The sequence below is a fragment of the Odocoileus virginianus genome, unplaced genomic scaffold (assembly GCF_023699985.2).
Source record: "Odocoileus virginianus isolate 20LAN1187 ecotype Illinois unplaced genomic scaffold, Ovbor_1.2 Unplaced_Contig_26, whole genome shotgun sequence".
Taxonomy (NCBI): domain Eukaryota; kingdom Metazoa; phylum Chordata; class Mammalia; order Artiodactyla; family Cervidae; genus Odocoileus; species Odocoileus virginianus.
This window is the reverse complement of record NW_027224343.1, coordinates 248588-271037: the sequence shown is the minus strand read 5'-3', so window position 1 is coordinate 271037 and position 22450 is coordinate 248588. Positions and strand designations below refer to the sequence as shown.

The 22450-nt window shown below is 53.6% G+C and overlaps 1 long non-coding RNA gene across 1 annotated transcript; it reads right to left on the bottom strand.

Annotated features, from left to right (window-relative positions):
• Positions 1-17320: 17320 nt before the first annotated feature.
• Positions 17321-20334, bottom strand: LOC139034119 (uncharacterized). Its single transcript, XR_011486563.1, has 2 exons — positions 19936-20334; positions 17321-18503 (listed from the first exon to the last, which is right to left on the bottom strand). It is a non-coding gene; the product is annotated as an uncharacterized lncRNA (long non-coding RNA).
• Positions 20335-22450: the final 2116 nt, after the last annotated feature.

The window sequence follows — 22450 nt, the reverse complement described above, 5'->3', positions numbered from 1 at the left end:
TTGGAGAAGGAAACGGCAACCCGCTCCAGTGTTCTTGCCTGGAGAATCCCAGGGACGGCGGAGCCTGGTGGGCTGCCGTCTATGGGGTCGCACAGAGTCGGACACGGCTGAAGTGACTTAGCAGCAGCAGGGCTCAATTTCCAACACACAGAACCATTTACGTAAGAGGGACAAACGGTCCTAAAACAATAAGCACCGCCCAGAAAACTCTATCCATTTCAACCACAACAATTCACCAGATAGCTCAGCTTGATTTTCCAGAATGTGAAACAGTGCTATGAAGGAGAATGAGCTGATTTTGAAAATGGGAAATAACGCAAGGATTTTTCATTTGTTTTGCTTTTTACTCTCATCACTCAATAAGGTCCAGTTGCCATAATGTATAACTCCTCTGTGGGGAAGGTTGGATGCTAGGCTCAACATAAAGATGTTGGAGGGAAATATCAGATGCCGACTCTTTGGAAAAGACCCTGATGCTGGGAAAGATCGAAGGCAAAAGGAGAGGGGGCGGCAGAGGATGAGATGGTTGGATGGCATCACCGACTCAATGGACATGCGTTTCAGCAAACTCCGAGAGACAATGAAGGACAGGGAAGCCCAGTATGCTGCAGTCCATGGGGCCACAAAGAGTTGGACACGACTTAGCGACTAAACAATAAAAATCAGCCCAGTGAGTGGAAAGAGAAGGTGGGTCACTCAGTCTGTTCAAAAAATAGGATCCCAGGGAATTTTTCCCCACTTAAAATAGCTAACACTGCCATCATGAAATTGTTTGACCAATAAGTAACCTTGTCTAAATGTGAGCATTCCTTGGGGAAAAAGAAACGAAGACGCTCATCTTTCCTCCCTGTCACGCTTTGGAGAAGCTCAGCTGACTCCTCCATGAGACCCCAGCTGCAGCACTTTTTCGTGGTCATCTTCTGGTTTAACTACAGGCAACAGGGGACATGAACACTCATCAGTCATCAGACGGGTGGATGGAAACAAAATCCTAGCATCGGAAGGAAACCTGGGAACAGGTCTCGTTCACTCCCTTGGCTCTTGGACCACACCTAAGCCCTTAGAGCCCGTAGGAGTTTACTGGGCGGAAGACCTCCAAGGACAATGCCTAATCTGTCTTAGAAACTCAGTGTTTCTAAGAATATGCACTTCCAGGAAGTTCACCGTTGTGAGTAAGTTTGGACTCCGCTCACACCCATTTCCTCCTGCTCTGAGCTCGGGTGGAGAGGGACTCTGGGTACACAGGCTAGCCCGGGGCACATGTGCAGGTCATCAGCACATCCCTGCACCCCGCCCCCCACCCCCGCCCCGGCCTCCTCTTCTCTGGGTGGAATGACTCCAGCTCCTTCAATATCTTCTCTGTGGTTTCCTTCTCTGGATTTGAAAGTTAAAAGCGTTAGTCGCTCAGTCAGGTCTGACTCTGCGACCCCGTGGCCTGCAGCCTGCCAGGCTCCTCTGTCCATGGGATTCTCCGGGCAGGAATACTGCAGTGGGTAGCCATTCCCTTCTCCAGGGGCTCCTCCCAACCTGCCTAAGCAGAATCTTGGACCAACAGTCCAGGAAAGCAGTGGTCCCCAACCTCCAGGGTCTAAGGCCTGATGATCTGAGGAGGAGCTGAGGCACTAATAAGAGAAATAACGTGCACAGTAAATGTAATGCCCTTGAATCATCCCGAAACCATGCCCCCCACCCCGATCCACGGAAGACGGTCCCTGGCGCCAAAAAGGCTGGGGACCACTGCAGTGGAGGGTTGTCACTGTTGCCTCTCCAGGGACTGGCTGCCCAGTGGCCAGGGCCTTCCCAGGACACGGGACTTTCAGAGCTAAAACCAGGAAAGTCCCAGGCAGACCAGGACATGCTGGCCGCCTTGGCTCTCCGAAGTGGGGAAACGTCTCCGCCCCGAATCTCAAGGAGACCGTGAAACCACAGATGTGGTTCTGTGCCTTGGCTCCCATCTTCAGAGTCTGTGCAGAGCCTCACTTCTCGCCCTCAGATGCATCGCCCCGGAGGTGCCCCTGGTGTTGGAAGCATTGCGGGTCATGACGGTCTTCTGGCACTGAGACAGGACACCTCACTAAGGAGAGGTCAGTCCTGAGGCCCTTGTACGTTCTGCTGTCCTCGGCACAGACGGACCTCTATCCGCCGGGGATGGGGAGGCGCCTGGGTGCTCCCCACCAGTCCCCAGGCAGGGGGTGAGCACACGTGGGGAGGCGGCTCCGGTGACCGAAGGGCAAACTCAGCAACAGAAAGAAGCGTGTGAGGTCGGGGCAAGAACACGGCAGGGAGAACGCAGAAAAAGGGGGTCAGGGAGGGGTGGTAAACGGCCTAGAGAGTATAGAAGAGGAAAGAGTCAGCTTCCTTTCTTCCCCCTCTCACCTCCTGGGCTGGCTTCCCAGGTGGTGCTAGTGGTAAAGAACCTGTCTGCCAACGCAGGAGACTCAGGTTCGATCCCTGGGTCGGGAAGATCCCCTGGAGGAGGAAATGGCAACCCACTCCAGCATTCTTGCCTGGAGAATCTCATGGACAGAGGAGCCTGGCAGGCTACAGTCCTTGGAGTGGCAAGAGTTGGACATGACTGAGCAGCTAACACACACACACACACACACTCACACACACAGACACACACACTCACACACACTCACACACAGACACACACAGATACACACACACACACACACACACACACACACACAGACACACAGACAGACAGACAGACACACACACACACACACACACACACACACACACTCACACACACACACACACACACACACACACACACTCACACACACACAGACACACACACACACACACACACACACACACACACACACACACACACACACACAGACACACACACTCACACACACACACACACACACACACACACACACACACACACCCAGCGCGCACATGTCAGATGTGGTCCTTAACCCTTCCATTCTGCCAGGGGATGCTGAGAACTCTGCCCCAGGCTGGCGCCAGGAGTCAGCCGGCCCTTGGAAGGCATTGCCTTCGTGGACCTAAAGCCAGCCCTGTGCTTGTTTAGAAAGGTGCTGAGAGCTAAGGTTTAAGGCGCATTTCCGTGCCAGGCCCTGCGCTCAGTCATCGTTATCTGTGAAACTGCATCAGTGGTCCGATTGTTAGGTACTTCCCTCATATTCCGAATAAGGAAAGCGCGGCCTGGAAGTGTTGAGGAACTTGCTCATGGTCACGTGGTAGAGGAGGGACTTCTCCCAAGTCACCTGACTCCACGGCCAGCACCTGCCAGAGGTCCCCAGTGTCTCTGGCCCCAGGGACCAGTTTTGCAAAAGGCAGGTTTTTCACAGACCGGGGTGGGGGTGGCTTGGGGACGATTCAGGCACGTTACATTTACTGTGTACTTTATGTCTTATTATTACACCAGCTCCTTCTTAGATCATCAGGCATTAGATCCGGAGGGCGGGGCTGTTGTTCAGTCGCTAAGCCACGTGCTACTCTTTGCGACCCCATGGACTGCAGCACGCCTGCCTCCCTGCCCCTCACCATCTCCCGGAGCTTGCTCACACTCATGTCCACTGAGTTGGTGACGCTGCGTAACCATTTCATCGTCTGCCGCCTCCTTGTCTTTCCACCTTCTCTCCGGAGGTTGCGGACCCCTGTTTTAAACCACGATACCACGGTTGGTAAATGTGCTCCCTGACGGAGGGAGTCCTCTGAACCTTTTGGATAACCTTGGAGAGTTTTCACAAGCTGGACATCAGTGTTGCAGGCCTCCAACTGAGAAATCACAAGGGTCTCCCTGCGACTCTTTCCCGAAGCAGAAATCCTCAGGAGGCCTGACAGCCGCCAGCGCCGCCCCTGCCTGACCCGACATCCAGGCCTCTCAGCGGCTCCTTCTCCTTCCAGGATGGGGCCTGCCCTCCCGGCCGAATAGGAATAGCCCGCTGCTATTCATATCTGTATTTGTTCAGGGCCTTCCTTCCTGTCTCCCTTTTCACCCTGAGATCTTCCCTTTTCAGCAGTGCTGCCCTTGACGCCTCACCCCAGCTGCACCTTAAAATCAGAACCACGGAAAGAGTGTGTCAGGGGGACGTTTCTCATTTTTCCACGTTGGAGACTGGTGCCCACAGCCCGAGGGCTTAGATGAATGTTGCAGGAGCCCCGGGGGGGGACTGAGTTACAGGGCGGCAAGAGATTGGACTGGCCTCCTGCCCCAGCTCAGGGTGAGGAGGGTGGGAGGATTTTATCTGTCCACCACTTGCTGGGTCTTTTTTGTTAACAATCTAACGATGAGGGGAGCTGTCACTGTGGCTCTGCTAGAAGCTTGAGGGGAACCGTACGGGTTTACTACCCTGCTGTGCAGAGCAGAACTTCAGCGTCCAGGCCGGAGGGGAGTTTACACGATCCCCACTGTTGCTGCAGACAGGGGAGATGTCCTCTGAGCTTTGGAAATCTCCAGAGGAGGATCTTCCACGATCAACTGTCAGCCCATCCCAATGTTTACTAATTATCTTTGCTAAGAAATTATTCTTTCTTTAATACAAACCCTTTCTCCTGTGAACTGGTGTCTTACGGGTGTCCTTAGAGCTAAAAGGGTTTCCCTGGTAGCTCAAAGGGTAAAGAATCTGCCCACAATGCGGGAGACCCGGGTTTGATCCCTGGGTCGGGAAGACCCCTGGAGAAGGAAATGGCAACCCACGCCAGTATTCCTGCCTGGAGAATCCCATAAACAGTGAGCTGGTGAGCTACAGTCCATGGGGTCACAAAGAGTCAGAAACCAAGGAGTGACTAACACTAATAAACTTAGAGCTAAAACCACCACCATCCTTACTATGTTTTAACATACATTTCTTAACCGAAGGAGGGAATTCTTTCATTTTTCCTCATTTTCCAACCTTTAGAAGCTAACTTTTCTATCCTCTTTTGTGAAATTGGAAAGGGAAAACAAAGGGTTGCATATTTCCAACTCTGGCAATATACAAATCACATTTCCAGGTCAACATTTTTGTATTTTAAAAAGAATAAACAATTTGTTTTTCCAGTAATTGGTTACATGGACAGGGAAACTACATATCTCATTGTCTAAAAGCCTGCGTTTAGTCATCAGCATATCAGTGAACAAGGAACTATCGAAAGATCCAGCTCACTGGTTCTGAGGCTTCAGTGTGAATTAGCCATCCCTAAGGCCTCAGGTCGTCAGGCACAGGCGTGAGAGTTGGACCATAAAGAAAGCTGAGTGCCGAAGAACTGATGCTTTTGAACTGTGGTGCTGGAGAAGACTCTTGAGAGTCCCTTGGACAAAGGAGATCAAACCAGTCCATCCTAAAGGAAATCAACCCTGAATATTCATTAGAGGACTGGTGCTGAAGTTGAAACTCCAATATTTTGGCCATCTGATACGAACAGCCGACTCACTGGAAAAGACCCTGATGCTGGGAAAGATCGAGGGCAGGAGGAGAAGGGGACGGCAGAGGATGGCATCACTGACTCAGTGGACATGAGTCTGAGCAAACTCTAGGAGACATGAAGGACAGGGAGGCCTGGCGGGCTGCAGTCCACGGGGTCGCAGAGTCGTACACGCCCGAGCAAGTGGATGACAGTTGGTACCCAGATGCTGTGACTGCTGATCCAGACCACACCTTGAGAACCCCTGGACTAATATCTGCATCGACTCCCCCATGGAATGAAAACCTACTGCATCAGAATCAGCTGGGGAAGCTTCAAAACGTACAAATATCTGCAGGGCTCGGGACTCTGGCACTGCAACAAGCATTTCACGGAAATCTTCTTGCTAAAATCTGAGAATCCTCGGTCTGTGGTTTTGATGCTTTAAAGAGCTTTGGGTTTGAGGCGTGTGGTTCTCAACGTGTGTGGTCCCTGAACCAGCAGCGTCAGCACCACCTGGGAGCTTGTTAAAGATGCAAACGTCATCGTGGTTTTTTTCTATTTCTTTTTTTCCTTAAAAAATTTTGTTCTAATATTGTGGTGGTTTTTTGCCGTACACTGACATGAATCAGCCACGGGTATACATGTGTCCCCCATCCTGAACCCCCTCCCCCTCCCTCCCCCTCCCATCCCTCTGGGTTGTCCCAGCACACGGGCTCTGAGTGCCCTGCGTCATGCATCGACCTTGGACTGGTCATCAATCTCACGTATGCGAACATACACGTTTCAATGCTGCTCTCTCAAATCATCCCACCCTCGTCATCTTATTTTAACAAGCCCTCCAAGGGATTCTGAGGCAGAAGACGTTTGAGCCACAGGCACAGGCTAAGCTCACAGAAAGGGTCGATCTCTCATTGCTTCCCTGCTTCTGCGTTTCCCCACTTTTGCTCTGTTTCACGAGAGAACATATTAGTTCATTCTTTGGCGAGTTCCTAAACCTCAAGGAGTCGACAAGCCAGGTGGGGAAGATGGCCTGGGAAAGACTTCTGAGCTTGAAGGACGCTTCTGACCCAGGGATCAAACCCAGGTCTTCCACACCGCAGCCACCAGGGAAGCCCTTACCCACCATATTATGGGTTAAATTTTTCTTTAAAGCATATCTGACATAAAATTCACCATTCTGATCCTTTCTAAGTGCACAGTCCGGTGGCAGCCTTCACCACCGCGCAGCTCTAGAACTTCTCCCACCACCTAAACCGAGAACCCGGCTTCCCAGGTGGCTCATTGGGAAAGAATCACCATGCCAAGCAGGAGACGCAGACTCGATCCCTGGGTGGGGAGGACCCGCTGGAGGAGGAAAGGGAAACCCACCCCAGTATTCTTGCCTGGAGAATCCCATGGACAGAGAAGCCTGGTGGACTACAGTCCGTGGGGTCGCAGAGTCAGAGTTGCCTCAGTGACTAAACAACAAACTGGCACTTGGCCCCCTGTAGGCACTTCTCTTCCGTTTGTCCTTCCCTCCAAGCCCCTGGCAGCCAGCCTTTTACTCTGCTTCTGGGAATCTGACCGTTGCAGGTACTTCATATGAACGGAATCAGATGGTACGTGTCCCTTGTGGCTGGCTTACCTCCCCCGGCGTCGCGTACGCGGGACTCACGCGCTCAGCCTGTCAGAACCTCCTTCCTCCGTCAGGCTAGCGTCCCCCAGCACGTCTAGGACACGGTCTGTTCAGCTCTCCCCCCGTCAGTGGGCAGTTGGACTGTTTCCCTCTGTGCCCGCCGTGGATTGTGCCGCCGTGAACACACACGCGTGTGCAGAACCACCAGGGCGTCCGTCCGGCGTCCCCCGCTGGGCCCAGTGAGGCTCTCCCGCCCACAGACCATCCCGTCTCGTCCCGGAGCCCAACGTGGCGAAGGCAGGAACTGGGTCATAACCTGGCAGGTGGAGCAGGAAGTCACTGCCCCGGGTATGGGTTCCGGGGCCCTGTGACAGCCACTGCATCTTGCATGGGAGCCCAACTCTTCCTCCGGAAAGCCCTCCCTCACACAGTGCTTTTTCCACAAGAGCAGGGGCTGCGTCTTCCCAAGTCGCCGCGGTGTCCGCAGCCCCCAGGACGCGGCCCAGCCACAAACAGGAGCTCAGAGCAGATGCCGAGAGTGGACCAAACCAGGGCCTGCGGGCCAGGAGTGACTCCCGTCACAGGGTCTCTATCCTGCCCCTGGGTCAGGACAGCTCTCACCTCAGCCCTGAAGCGCATGCTGCCACACACGCAGTCCAGCCTAGATGCCACTTCTCTCCAGGAGCCAAAGTGTGAGTGTGAAAGAGTTAGTTGCTCAGTCGTGTCCGACTTTTTGCGACCCCATGGACTGTAGCCCACCAGGCTCTTCTGTCCATGGGATTCTCCAGGCAAGAATACTGGAGTGGGTTGCCATGCCCTTGTCCAGGGGATCTTCCCCACCCGGGAATTGAACCTGCGTCTCCTACCTTGCAGGTAGATTCTCTACTGTCTGAACCACCAGGGTCTTGCTCCAAAGGCCCAGCCTTTTCTTGTTAATGTTCAGACCGGTTCCCTGGTCCCAACAGCCAGCTGGGGTTCTACGTGGACTGCTGCCCAGTGGGTGCTCTTGAGACTTCTGACTCACACCCCCTGCCTCGTCCCCCGGCAACAGTGGGGTTCCTGCTTGGCCGTCCCTTTGGTCCCTGAGAGCCGTGACTCAAAGTCCACACTAGCTGAGTCCCCAGCCTGCTCAGTATCAGGTCTGGAGCTCAGGTCATGAAGAAAGGTGGGAGAAAAACAAGACAGACACTGCCTGCGTGTTGACCTGAAGCTCCCCGACCTCAGGGCAGGCCAGTCACAGGAGTCCAGGCTGACTTCCGGGAGGCAGAAGACAGCTGTGACAGATAAAGTCATCTGGACTGAGAAGGCCACACCTGGGCAGGTGTGGTAGCATCAGGAGATGGTGGGGGAGGGGGGTGTTTTGCATGACCCTAGGTTCTCGTCGGCCACTTAGGCTAATGTCTGCAGAGCCTACTAATGTACAGATAATGTTTACCAAAGGTTGCTTCTTCGTTTACCTTGAATTGGTAGTTCAAGTTCTTTGGTGCGGAATTAAAAATTCTAGAGGATAGCGGAAAGATAATTCCTGACTAAGTTCGTAATTTCATACTCCCATTCACCATACTCCATCTAGATGCTTCTATCCATAGCAAAAGTTTGATTTTTGAGCTATAGGGTGAAGGATGGCCATAGTCTCCTGACATATTGAACTCTGTGCTAATTCAAGACTGCCTCCTGGAGACTCACTGGAGACAGCACTAGGAGAAGGAATCTGAAGAAAATGTTAAGGGCTGGGTCTGCAATAAAGTGTGGAATGCAAAGCGTTTAGAGGCAAAGCATTTGCTGAAATTCTTCTCCTGAGACCCCAGAGGATTTGCTGTGTGGGTATGAGACACATAAATTCTAAGAGTGTGTATCATTTTCATTTTATAATATTTACTGAAAGCTGTGAATTCAGAGCACTGTACTGGAAGTTTCTTTTATGACTGCCCTCTACCAATATGACATCTACTAATATGAAGCTAATATCTTCTGTTGGCCAGGCCAACTTTAATTTGCATACAAATTATATATTTGCATATATTTTTTTATTGTTTTATATATAAAACATTATATATTTTTATATAATTTGTATATAAGTAAGCAAAAGCAGTGAAGTTTGTGACTTTCAAGTACCACTTGGTTGCCCGCAGCACAATGAAGTATTCAGAAAAATTAATTTGATAGGCGATGCTTACTAGATACATTATTGCTTGTAGATTCTGTATTGCTGCATATAAAACAATAAGGCAAATTATATTTTCTGAACCCATTTTGACACACACAGAGTGTTTGGAAGAGAGAAAAGAGATGGGTGCTATTTTGGGATCTGTCCTTTCAAAGAATAGCAGCTAAGTGATGAGAAAGCAAGCAGAACCAATTTTAGAATGAAAGGATGGGTAGGTAGGAGCGAAAAGATGACACAGGTTTGAAAGGATGAATAAGACACAGTCTTTGCTCTTAATTAGCTTGCATTCCAGTGGTGGGGGTGGGCCCGATATTCCAAAATAGTAGTGACCATCCTTTCTAAATTCAAACTGGGGACACATGGCCTGAAAAGAAGGGGTGCCTTTTATGGGGACAACTGGACCGAATGTTTGAAATGTTAGTGGATTTAAGACATGTGGTTGCTATACTGAGGATGGAAGAGCGAGGAAGAAAAGGTGTTTAGGAGCCCACGTGGAGCCTACGTAGCCCTGGGGAGAAAAGGCCCAGGGATCACTCTCTCCTTAACCCCCGGCCTCCTGACCGGCTGCTCCCTGCTGGGAACTGAGTTACGGGCAAGCGCCCGGGCCCGCCACACACCCCCCTCTGACTGGTCACGGGCATCTCCGCGCAGGTCTGGGCGTGGCTGAAGAGACTTCACTCTTTGGGCTCAAACAGACACGGGCCGTGAGGCTGTTCTGGTGCTGAGGTGCCATCAAAAGCACTGGCTATACCCCCTTTTCTTTTAACTTCAGAAACACAAATTTAAAACAATTCTTTAATGCAATATTCTCTATTAAACGACAAGGAGAAGAGGCAGAAGAAAGGCAGCGGGGGCAGGGGTTGGAGAGCAACAAGAAGGAAAGAAAAGAAAGAAAAAACTCCATTAAGCCCGAAGAGGAACGGGCAGTTTATAAACGCTAGTGCTACTAAGGGGGCATTCAGCGGCTCAGTGGTAAAGAGCCCGCCTGCCAAAGCAGGAAATGGGGGCTCCGTCCCTGGGTTGGGAAGAAGGGCATGGCACCCCACTGCAGGATTAGTGCCTGGGGAATCCCAGGGACCGAGGAGCCTGGAGGCTACAGTCCAGGGGGCCGCAGAGTCCCACAGTCTTTGGTTATTTAGTTAAAGTAACAGCCTTTGGCTTATTACATTTCAGTAATAATTTTAGCAGTGACTCAAGCCCGCTCGGTAAAGTCACTCCCGCGTGTGTTTTGAGAGGCCTCCTCTCGCACAGAAGGACAGGTTCACACGTCACTCCCCAGCTCAGCGGGCAGAGTGTGTCGCTCGTGAGCGTCGCTGTCGCGAGAGGGAGGCAGGAACTGCTGAGCTGCCGTGACGCCTATGACAGTCCTGTTACCACATACAAGCATCTAGTGCCTCCCGACGACTGCAGTCTTAAAAAGAGCCACACTTCCTCCTTCTCGCTCAGATGCCTTCACCGGGGTCCCTCCCATCCCGTTCGCCTACGTCAGGCCTTCTCTGCCACGACGCCCCGAGGAGCCGCACCTCTGCCGTCCGCGGTCTCTGTCTCGGGGACTCCTGGTGCGGAGACCAGGAAGTGCGGCCCTGAGGCTCCCCAAGGCCGGATGCCGGGGCCACTGGTCTCCCTGACGCTCCCTCGGCTCAGCGAGAGGCTGACTTGCGGGCCCAGGAGGAGCCTGCCCGGGAAACCAGCCGGGCAGGGGCTCCACGGAGGGGCTCACCGGCTGGCCCCTGACCCCCACTGCCGGCTGAGCCTCAGACCCTGGGGGCCGCCTCCCTGCAGCCCAGCCTGGGACCCCCACTCCAACCCCACTGGGACACCGGCAGGTGACAACGGTCCAGGAGATGCCTGACTCCAGGGGGACCCGAGGGCAGGATGCCCGTGGACGTGGCAGCCCCGACCTGGGTCCCCTCCCACCGTCCTGTCCCCTCATCCCTCCCAGTCCTGAGTGGGCGGCCATGCCCTCCTCCAGGGGATCTTCCCGACCCAGGGACCTAACCGGGGTCTCCCTGCCAGCTGAGCCCCCAGGGAAGCCCTCATCCCTCCAAGGGGACAGGACTGAGAGCAGGGCCTCAGACAGTCCTCTCTGTAGCCAGGACCCTCTGAAGAAAGTGCCAGAAACCCCCGTGGAACTGCTCAGCGTCTGTCAGCTGTGTGAGTGGACGGCAAGGCTTCCTCCCAGCCTCCTCAGGATCACCAGCCGCTGGCTCCCTCGTCCCACCCTGAGGACACAGCGGGGGGCCTCCATCCCGGGCTGGGCCTTCACCAGGAGCCGGCCAGCCTGGACTTCCAGCCTCCAGAATGGGGAGAAATAAATTTGTGTTGTTTACCAGCCACCCGGTCCCTGGAGTTTTATTATAAATGGACCGAGACAAAGCCCACCCGGGCAATCAGCCCCTCCCAGCACCAGCGGCCCACGCCCACCTGCTCGTCTCCCCTTTATCCTCCAGGACATCCCCCCGCCCCCAGGTCTCCCAGACCCGCCTGCGGACGGCCTGTGCCCTGCTCGTTCCCTGGTTCAGGGGGCTCCTGGTTCTGTCCAGATGGAGCATGCTGCTGCGGCCCGATGAGATCCTTCCGGGGAATTTGGAAAAAACACGGAACACAGACAAAGGCACACCCCCAACCCCCACCCCAAGCCCCCCTCCAGCCCCCACGGCGACACCCCGGGGCCCATCCGCTCTCATCCCCGCTTTTCTGAATGACGTGTCCCAAGATCAAAGACACTGCCAGCCGTCAAAATAAGGTTCCTGTTTCCATATACAGGACGACGAAGGCCAAAAAGAGATGACGCGGACATGAACAAATGGAGGGGAGGAAGCGGGGAGCCGCTGGGCAGCCTCCCTCCAAACCCATCCTTTCTTCAGAAGCAGGGACTGAAATGACCTCTGAGCCATTAGAACAGCAACTAACAAGCACAGCCTTGCAGCCGCGAAGGCTGGCATCAAAGGAAGCTAGAGAAAGGGATGAAAGAGTTTGATCTCCGGAGAAAGCCAGGGAGGATGCGAAGTGCTGGGGACAAGGGGAGGCCAGGCCCAGGCGTGGGTTGTTTGTTCCTGAGCCAACATGTGTTATGAGCACAGCAGAGGCAGAGGGAGTTTCTCCCCGAGATGACAAGGAAGTCAGGACCAGCCAGCAGACCTGGACAGGCGTGGGGTGACCTCTTAACATCTACCAGGTGCCCCTGCTTCCCGAGAAGCACTCCTCATGGACATATCCCCTGACTTAACATCGTAAGCACTGCTCCCATCCAACTAAAGGCCCAGAATAGGACTGGAACCCAGAACGTTAAGTCCTTTTTCCTGCCCTGCTACTCTGAATGAATCACTTGAATGGTCTCTGCCTCAGTTTGCCCGTTTACAGGATGCAGAATCCTAAGAGCGTGGTGTGGAGGTGGCGTGAGGATCGGATGAGATTGTGGTTAAGGAAGCAGGGCGTAGGCTCCAGGGGCCCTCGGGAGGGAAGGGGTGGCACCACAGACGGAATTGGCACCCCCGGCAGCTTGCCCGAGGGACTGAGTTATTTTAAGTGACGTGGTATTTCCCAGAACATAATGACGGTGTGGGCCGGCCCACAACCTCTGTCCAGCTGACGGTCTTGCAGTGGGGTCAGAGTCAGAGCCAGGAGGAAAAGCACTTTGACTGCCAGGTCTTATGGACCCCCCCACCAACTCCCCAAGCCACTAAAAGGGGAGGGCAGGACAGGGTCCTGGGGAGCCACAAAGGCCTCAGGACAGCGGTCTCTGAGGCCCGACTGCAGCTATGACAGAGGAGGGCTCCCAAGGGGGTGGTGATCCAAAGACCTGGAGGAGCAAAACCATTCTTCTGTGAGCTGAGAGGTGCCAGGGCGGGCACGGAGGGGACTGAGGGCAGCCTGAGAACACGTGGGTTCTTCTCCAATGTCTGTGGCATCGATTCCCAACATAATCCCAGGGACAGACAGCGGGACCAGACGCTGCATGCTTTCCGTACCTCTAGACCATGAAACGTTTGCACCTCGTTTGACGACCCTGGATATGCCCCAGTGTCTCCTGGTCTACAGTCTATGGGAACTTGAATAGAGTGTGTATCCTGCTGTTGTGTGAGAATTGTATAAATCTTCATTACGCTGAACTGGTTCACAGTGCTTTTCAAGGTCTACTATATCTTACTTTTCTGTTTATTCATTCTATTAATGTTTGAGAGTTTGATATTAAAACTCCAGGTAAAAATCTTAATTTATCTACTTAAAATAACCACTGCAATATATACTAGAACTATATATAACTGTTCTGTATTTTCCAAGTCTCCTGTAAATGTGTTATCATACTTTCATCATCTAAAATATAAAAGAGATTAAAAATATGCCCAACCTTCTATTGTGTCCAACCCTTTGTGATCCCACGAACTGCAGCCCACCAGGCTCCTCTGTCCATGGGATTCTCTAGACAAGAACACTGGAGTGGGTTGCCATGCCCTCTTCCAGGGCATCTTTCCGACTCAGGGATGGAAGCCGGGTCTCCTGCATTCCAGGAGGATTCTTTACCATGTGAGTCACAGGGAAGCCCTTAATAAAAGGGGTGTGTGTGTTAGTCGCTCAGTCGTGTGCAAACCCCTGGACTGTAGCCCACCAGGCTCCTCCATCCAAGGAGTTCTCCAGGCAAGCATACTGGAGAGGGTTGCCATTTCCTTCTCCAGGGACTCTTCCCGATCCAGGAATCAAACCCGGGTTTCCTGCATTATAGGTGTCACCAGGGAAGCCCAATAAAATTAAAGGGGTACATCTCACTCAAACATCGCAGGGAGTCTTGGCCCCTCAGTTAATCCTGAGACCCCCCCGAACGAGCTGGGAAGCCAGGCAGCTCTCCCTGCCACGTATGAGGTGGCGCAACCCTCCGGCAGATGGACGCCCCGGAGTCACTGGGAGCGCCTGGTCCCACAGGACAGTGGCCAGCACCCACGTGAGGCCAGCACCAGCCTCGGATGGCGTCTGCAGGCCCAGGACCGTCCGGGGACGAGTCAGGATGGCAGTGCTGGCCCGCCTCGCTGGGTGTGTGGGAGGCAAGGGGAGGAGGGGCCTGCCCTCGCAATCAGCCCACTTCTGCGCTGCCGTCAGGCGGAGCTGTATCGGCTGCAGTTGCACGGACCATTTACTCCGCGGTTATGGAGCGGAAAACGACATCGATCTCGAAGGCATCTCCACACAAGCAGGGCCGCAAGGACTCTGGTGAGCAGCTGGCTCCTGAGATGGCCCTGCCCGCCTGCCTCTATGGCAGTGATGAGATGTGGCTCGCAAGGAGTGTCGTGACGGCTGGACCGTGTCACCAACGAGAAGGGGGTCCCTGAAACTGCGCGCTAGAAGGCGCGTCGCAGGGCCCCAGTGCCCACCTTTCTTGGGAGAAGCTGGGCCTCCTTCCCCGTTGTGTCACAGGAGACGCACGCCCCGCCTCGGGGACAGAGGCGGCCTGGCCCTGGGCAGACCCGGCAAACTCACACAGGCGCGGTCGAGCTGAGAGGCTGTTGGTGCTGTGGGGGCAGCGAGAGGGGCGCCTCCTGTGGTTGCAGACGTGCCAACAGCCCAGGCAGCTGGTGGAGGGGAGCTGACACCAGCAGGGCGGGCGGGAGAGACCCACGGGGGGCAGGCCCTTTGGCCGTCCCGAAGACCACCCCCGCGAGGGGCCAGGCCACCATGCCCATTCGTCACGGGCAGCCTTAAAATAAACCCTTTTTAAAATTAAATATATATATATATTTAATAACTTAAGACTCTTGCTATGAAAGAAAGCCTATTGAGAACACACAGCATGGAGCCTCCTGGACCAGGAAATGATCCGTCCTACGTGGGAGCTAGGCATCTGGTGACATAGCAGCTGCCTAGAAATCAGGCTTTGATCTTATCTTCGGAACACTAGCCCTGGCTTCTCAGCACTTTCAGCTCAAGGACATTTTAACACCTAATGGCTAACATACCTGCTTTACTCTACTCATTAGAAAAGACCCTGATGCTGGGAAAGATTGAAGGCAAAAGGAGAAGAGGGTGGCAGAGGACGAGAGGACTAGATGGCGTCACTGACTCAGTGGACAGGGAGATGGTGAAAGACTGCACGGTCCATGGGGTTGCAAAGATCGGCATGACTGGGGAACGGAACAGCAAATTCTCGCTATCATTAATAAGATTAAGGGCGGCTTTTGCTGTGGTCACTGTATGGACGGCTTTCACATTTCCTCAGGTGGAAAGGGGGGTGGATAGGAGGAGAGGGGGAGAAAGAAAATGGAGCTCCCTTTCCAGAGAGAGAGTCGTGCGTGACACACGGGCTGGGTCTCTGCAGCATCAAATAAAAGACAGAGAAAGCCAGGGGCGCCCTGCAGACCCTGGAAACGGTGAGCCAGTCTTGCAGTCATGCCTAACTCTATGCACTCATATGGAAGACCCCATGGACTGTAGCCCACCAGGCTCCTCTGTCCATGGGATTCTCCAGGCAAGAATACTGGAGTGGGTTGCATGCCCTCCTCCAGGGGATCTTCCTGACCTGGGGATGGAACCCGAGTCTCTTATGTCTCCTGGTCGGCAGGCGGGCTCTTGAGCACTGCGCCCGGGACGCCCAGTGGGAACCCGTTACCTCCACTTCAGCTCTGTATGTTGGGTGTTGGAGCGGGAGGCAGACCTCAGTGGTCACAGGAGCGTCAGACTGGAGCCTAGTCTTGAGGGCGAAGAACATGTGAGCGGAGATCCTGGAGGTGAGCCGTCTCTGGAGAGAAGGGGATGAAACTGTGTGGAGGGGAGGAAGACTGAGACACCGGTGACTGAAGGAGGCTGCGGCCGGCCGAGACCAGGCCGTTTCCTGTCTGGCGCGCAGGAAGGGGGCGTCTCCCAGCCCCCTGTGCAGTGGGCGGGGCTGTCACCAGGTGAGGCTGCCTGGCCGGACCCCCTGGCATGGTCCTCCCTTTGATCCTGGCCCTTGGAGGCCCTGGAAGCCACCCATTCAGGAAGTCAGGGCCGCAGGACGCAGGCAGCTGTGACCCCTGGGCGACTGAGACTCAGAGTCCCCAGGAGACACAGTTCCTGCGTAACTCCCGCCCCTCCCCACGCCTACCTCGGGCCACCCGGGACTTGCAGTCAGCGAGCACCTTCTTTTTGCACTAGGTCACTTGAAGGGTTGTGTGTTAGAATATTAGCTTCCCCGACTAAGTGCTCAATAATTATGGCGACTGAATGTTCTCAATTTCAGAGTCCAACTTTCTAACGACCACAATCTCTTAAATGGCTTTCTGTATGCATTTCCCTATTTTTTCATAAAATAAAATTCTTTTCTTATTTTAAGACATATGTGCCCGGAACTCAACACCACCAACAAAGAAGCTGATAAAAAAACGGGCATAGGATTGACTAGACGTTTCTCCAAAGAAGATAACACAAATGGTCAACAAGCACATGAAAAGATGCTTTTGACATCAATTTTCATTAGGAAAACACAAATAAAACACAATGAGATACCATTTCACACCCATTAGGATGCTATAGTCAAAGAAATCAGAAAACATCAAGTGTTGGCAAGGATGAAGAGAAGTTGGAACGCCTGGGTACTGCTTATGGGAATGTAAAATGATGCAGATGCTGTGAAAATGACAAGGCAGTCCTCGAAAAATTAAACACTAAATTGCCATATGATCCAGCAATTCCACTTCTAGTTAAATACCCAAAAGAACTGAGAGCAGGATCTCAAAGATATATCCAATACACCTGTTCACAGCAATATTACAATAGCCAAAGGCTGGAAGCAACTCAAGTATCCATCGACAAAGGAATGCATAAACAGATAAACGAAATGTGGTTTAACATACAACGAAATATTATCAAGCCAGTACAAGGAAGGAAATTCTGACACATGCTATAACATGAATGAACCTTGAAGACATTATGCTAAGTGAAATAAGCCAGTTGCTAGGACAAATACTGTACTACACAGCCCACTCACATAAGGGTCCCAGAGTAATCAAATTCATGGAGACATAGAGTAGAATCATGACTGCCAGGGCTGCAGGGAGAGGGGATGGGGGACTTGTTTACTGGCTGGTTTCAGTTTTGCTGAAATGAGTTCTGGAGGTGGTTGCACAACATGAAGATGCTGTGGTTAAGATGGTAAATTTCCTCTTTTGTGTATTTTATCGCCATTAAATTTTTTTTTAAGTATTATGTGCTCATGTTTAAAACATGAAAAAATATGAAGGAAGTTTTAAGAACATAGTCCTCGACTGCTCCAGTAGAGTGTACCGCTGTAGAGAGAGTCTTTTTATGTTGCCAAAATGGAGCTGTTTTATAAAACATTGATTCAACACTGCAAAGCAAGAGCCCAGTCTTGGTGAGAAAGCGATCCTCTTACAGAAGGGGAGAATTAGCCCACTTTTTGCTTCCAGGCAAGAAGCAGGAACAACTCCAATATTTCTTTCTAAATCTTCACATTTGAATTCAGTGAACATTGTCTTTGTAACCAGAAGTGCAGAGGCCTCGTGAGTGGGATTTGAATGATTAAAATTAGTTTTGGATTCAGGACCATATAAATTGATACCTGGGGTGTTTCTTCCTTTCATTCACAAACATATTCATTTATTGAATAAATATTTGATTGTCTACATAAGCTAGACACTGGGCTAGGGGTTCAGGAGACAGCGGTGAATGGGAGAGGACACTTACCTTTTAGGGGGGAGCAAACAGGAAACAAGGAAACAAACTGCAAGTCATGACGGACTCTGAAGGAAAGGAAAGGAAAGCACAATGCTACGGAAAGGGCAGGAAAGGAGGTGACACTCGAGCTGACGGGGGGTTGCAGTGAGCTCCCAGAGAGTGGTGGAGACACCAGGGAACCTCAGGTCATTCACCGCTGTGGCTCCATCAGGTCCAACTCTGCGCAACCCCACAGACTGCAGCCCGCCCGGCTCCTCCGTCCACGGGGTTATTCCGCCAAGAATGCTGGAGTGGTTGCCATGCCCTCCTGCAGGGGATCTTCCTGAGCCACGGATGGAAGCCACGCCTCCTGCTTGGCAGGTGGAATCTTTGCCGCTGAGCCCCCCAAGGGAAGCCCTAGGTCATTTACAGGACCTGACAAAAGGAGCCTGTGGTGATGGCAGTCAGAGCAGCGCTTACCCCGGGTTAAGGGAAGCCCTAGGTCATTTACAGGACCCGACAAAAGGAGCCTGTGGTGATGGCAGTCAGAGCAGCGCTTACCCCGGGTTAAGGGAAGCCCTAGGTCGTTTACAGGACCCGACAAAAGGAGTCCGTGATGATGGCGGTCAGAGCAGCGCCTACCCCGGGTTTGGGTGCTGACTTCGGCAGGCACGGCAGGCTTCTCGTGCTGGAAATAGTGTGCGTCTTGGCCTGGGTGAATACATATGCAGAAAAATATGTAAAAATTCCTCCAGTGGCACACTTTAAGGTTTGTACCATTTACTATATAAATGTTATACCTTAAAAATGAAATTAGATACCCCTCCCCCCACGAAGGGAAACTAAAGGAGGTGGCGTTCCAGGTGGAGGGACTCACGAGCAGGAGGCCTGCAGTGGGTGCCCTGGAGGAGGACAGTCAGAGCCCGCATCCACCCTCCCCCGTGGGAGGGCCCTGGGGGCCGGGGGCAGCCTGACCCCAGTCAGGTCAGAGCTTGACCCCAAGTCAGCTCAACTGCTCTCGGCTGGAGAGACTGGAGACTGGGGCTCCGGGACCAGGGATTTCTAACTGTTCACGCTTTAAAAACACATCGTTTTTGAACACACTGATGTTTTCCAGGTATCATTTTTAAAAGTAAATGAGGCCATTTGCTTTTGCCTTCAAAGTGTTGCTTCCTGCCTTTCCTATCCGCTTGTTCTGTGGAGGTTAATGGCCTGGAATACCGTCTTCCTTGTCTCCAGGGGAACACAGCACAAGGGTATAAAGCCCCGAAACTCCTCCTCATCAGGGCCGCTCCTAGAAGGCCTCTCAGGACACACGCGCCGCTCTGGGGTTCAGGGAGAACACGGCACCAGCCGGCTGGGGGACAGCCCCTCACTGGGGTCGCTCACGGCGCTCTCCCCGGGAGTGTTGCGCACAGACGCTGCTTGGTTTCCAGGTCTTCCCAGGTGCAAGTCTCTCCCTGCTCCATTCAGGAAGGACCAAACGCTGAGACGCTAAACCGGAGGCAGTGGGGCCGGGAGTGTGGTCGGTTGGAGCAGAAGCGGACAAGAGGGGCTTCAGGGAGAGTCTTCTGACCCTGTGGCCCGACGGCTCCAGCTGTGGGGACCGTGGGAGGGACCGGCGGGCCGGGGAACCCGGGGAGGGACGGGGGCTCGTTCTGGACCGAGCCAGGGGCCCCTTTCACACCGTCGTCCAGGCAGCACGGCACCCAAGGATGCTCCGATAGGCCGGGGGAGGGGCGCGGGGGGGGGGGGGAATGAGCACGGGCTGGGCTCTCCGCCTCCTCTGGGGCAGAGGGTCCTGGGGGGCGGGCCTCGTCAGGACGTGAGCCCCAGGCCTGGCCAGACTGCACCCCTGGGGGCGGTGCGCGGGGAGTGGGGGGCGGGTGGGCAGACCCCGGGCGGCTCTTTTGGCCCTTAAACAGGTTTGGAGAAGCACAGAGGGGCGTCCATGCGGCCGGGGATTCACCAGGAGGGCCCCCGCCTCCGCCCAGCCCTGCGGCCTCTCTGCCCCATGCCCTTTGCCTAAAATTGCCTGTGGGGGACGGAAGGATGTGACCCTGGTGACCCTCTGGCTGCAGACCGGACATGGGACTCACAGCATCTCAAGGATGCCGCGTAGGCTCATCAGGACCGTCCGTACCTTGTGGTCGTGAAGAGTTGATGGACTTCGCCGTTTCTTGGTCAGTGGACTTTATGTCCCTCTGTCAGTTTATCATCAGGGCCTTACGGGCCGGAGGCCCACGGAGAAGACAGCGATCCAGGCTCCGTGGTCCCGCGTTCAGACCCAAGCCTGGCCACTGAGCGAGTGAGTCCTTACGCTGTCCTTGCCTTCGATTCTCCGTCTGTAAAACAGGTGTCGCAATTACCCTATTTCATGGGATTGTTTAAGGCTTAACAATACATAGACTAGCTTAGGATATGTGTGCTATGAGATAAAGTGAAGTCACTCAGTCGTGTCCGACTCTTTGTGACTCCATGGACTGTAGCCCACCAGGCTTCTCCATCCATGGGGTTTTCCAGGCAAGAATACTGGAGTAGGTTGCCATTTCCTTCTCCAGGGGATCTTCCCCACCCAGGGATCAAACCCAGGTCTCCTGCATTGAAGGCAGACGCTTTACCCTCTGAGCCACCAGGGAAGTCCCGTGCTATGCGATAAGACGCCATAAAAGCTAGTCATTATTTCCTCATGTGAAACACTTGGAGTGGGTGCCTCCTACACTTTGTGAAGCTGGCCTCCTTCTCTGAGGACCTCTGGTGTGTTTCCGTGTGTTTCAAGTGCTTTGCTTCTAGTAGCTGTGCAGGCAGTGAGTGGTCTGCACAACCCCATTGTTGTTATTCCCACTTTACAGATAAGAGTGAAGCCATTTTAAATATTTATCCACAGTCACACGGCTACTGGGTGAGGCAGTGAAGATCTAAATCCAGCTTTTTAGGCTTCTCAAGTTTCTGCTTTCAACTTGTGTGCTATGTCACTTCAATCGCATCCGACTCTGTGACCCCATGGCCGTGGCCCTCCAGGCTCCGTTGTCCATGGGGTTCTCGAGGCAGGAATCTCCGTGCGGGTGGCCGGGCCCCCCTCCAGGGGATCTTGTCGACCCCGCGATCGAACCCACGTCTCTTACGTCACCTGCCCTGGCAGGCGGGTTATTTTAGGGCCTCCTGGGAGGCCCTGCTTTTAGCTTGATGGTGCTCTGTGTCGGAAAGCGTAAAGGGCACCCTCTGGGCCTTCTGCCGGGCATTCAGTGCAGGGGTCCTGGACGCTGGAGGCCCCCAGGGGCTTCCCAGGTGGCACTGCACCGACTTCCCTCCAAGTGAAGGGCCTCTGCCAACTGTTTTTGGTCAAGAATTACAACCATCTTTGACTGAGTAAACACACCTTCACTTTCCATTAAGTGGAAAATCTGACTTAAGAGGAAACTGGAATTCAGGACGAGCTGGGCACAATGGCTTATCTCTACAGGGATCACGCTCTCTAAGGCAGTTCACTTCCTCCTCGCCAGGCTTTCATTGTAGCCAGAAATACGCCTGTTTTGATACTGGACTCCAGAGAGATCCTCAGCTATTTGGCAGCGTTAACTTCGCATCCATTTCTCCCGAGGTGGATGGGGTGGGAGGGACGCTCTGACAACTGCAGGCCCAGCCCTCCAAGGAGCTAACTTCCGGTTCCTGTGGTGTGGCTGCTTCCCATCCTGGGAAGCACTATTGTCTTTTGCTCCCCTGAGGCCCCATGAGGTCTCTGTGTGTCCTGCAGAAGGAGTCGTCCGGAGGAGCGCAGGCAGCCTTGCTGGAGGCCCCGTGGGAAACAGCCTGCTTCCTCTGCCGTGTGTGTCTCTGTAAATACGCTGGGGAGGAGCGCGGGCCTCTGTGTCCCAGATAAGTTTGAAGAAGTTACGAGGGGATGTCGATGTAGGCCCACAGTTTCTATCCTCTGGGCAAGTGACACAAAGGGCCAGTGACGTCCCAGCCGCCCAACTGCACCTGGTTGTCTCTACAGGGAGACGCCTGGACGCGGGCATGGCGACCCAGCCAGCATCCTTGCCTGGAGAGCCCCACGGACGGAGGGCTGAGTCCATGTGATCACACCGCTGGGCCCAGCTGAAGCGGCTTCACCTGCCTGCCCGTCTGCCCGCCCCTTCAGGGGAGGGGCTTGGGAGCCTCCTGGTCCCACGCCAGCCGCCACATGAGCGCCCCCAGGGTCGAGGGCCTGGCTACCACTGGGGACCCCCTTTCTGACACGGTTGCTGGACACACAGCAGGCGCCCCTGGAGATGCCTGGTGTTGCGTCTACGGAGGGTGAAGATGGGGGGGCCTCTGCTCCTCTGTCCCTCCGTGTCTCCACATCCCCATTTCATCGCAATAAAAAAGAACAAAGCATTGAAAGAATGAAAGGACAAGGAGAAAATGTCTGCAAAACAAAAAGGACGGGGATCTGAAATATACAAAGAACGCTTAGACTTCAACAATAAGAAAACAAGCAACCCAATTTAAAAAATCAGCAGAAGATCCGGACACCCTACCAAAACAGATGACAGACAGACACCTGAACAGAAACGCTCCACAGCATGTCCTCGGGGAGCTGCGAGTTCCCGCAGTAAGGTACTGCTGCGCACTTGTGGCTAGAAACCAACCCAAGGACAAAAGCACAAGCTGCGAGG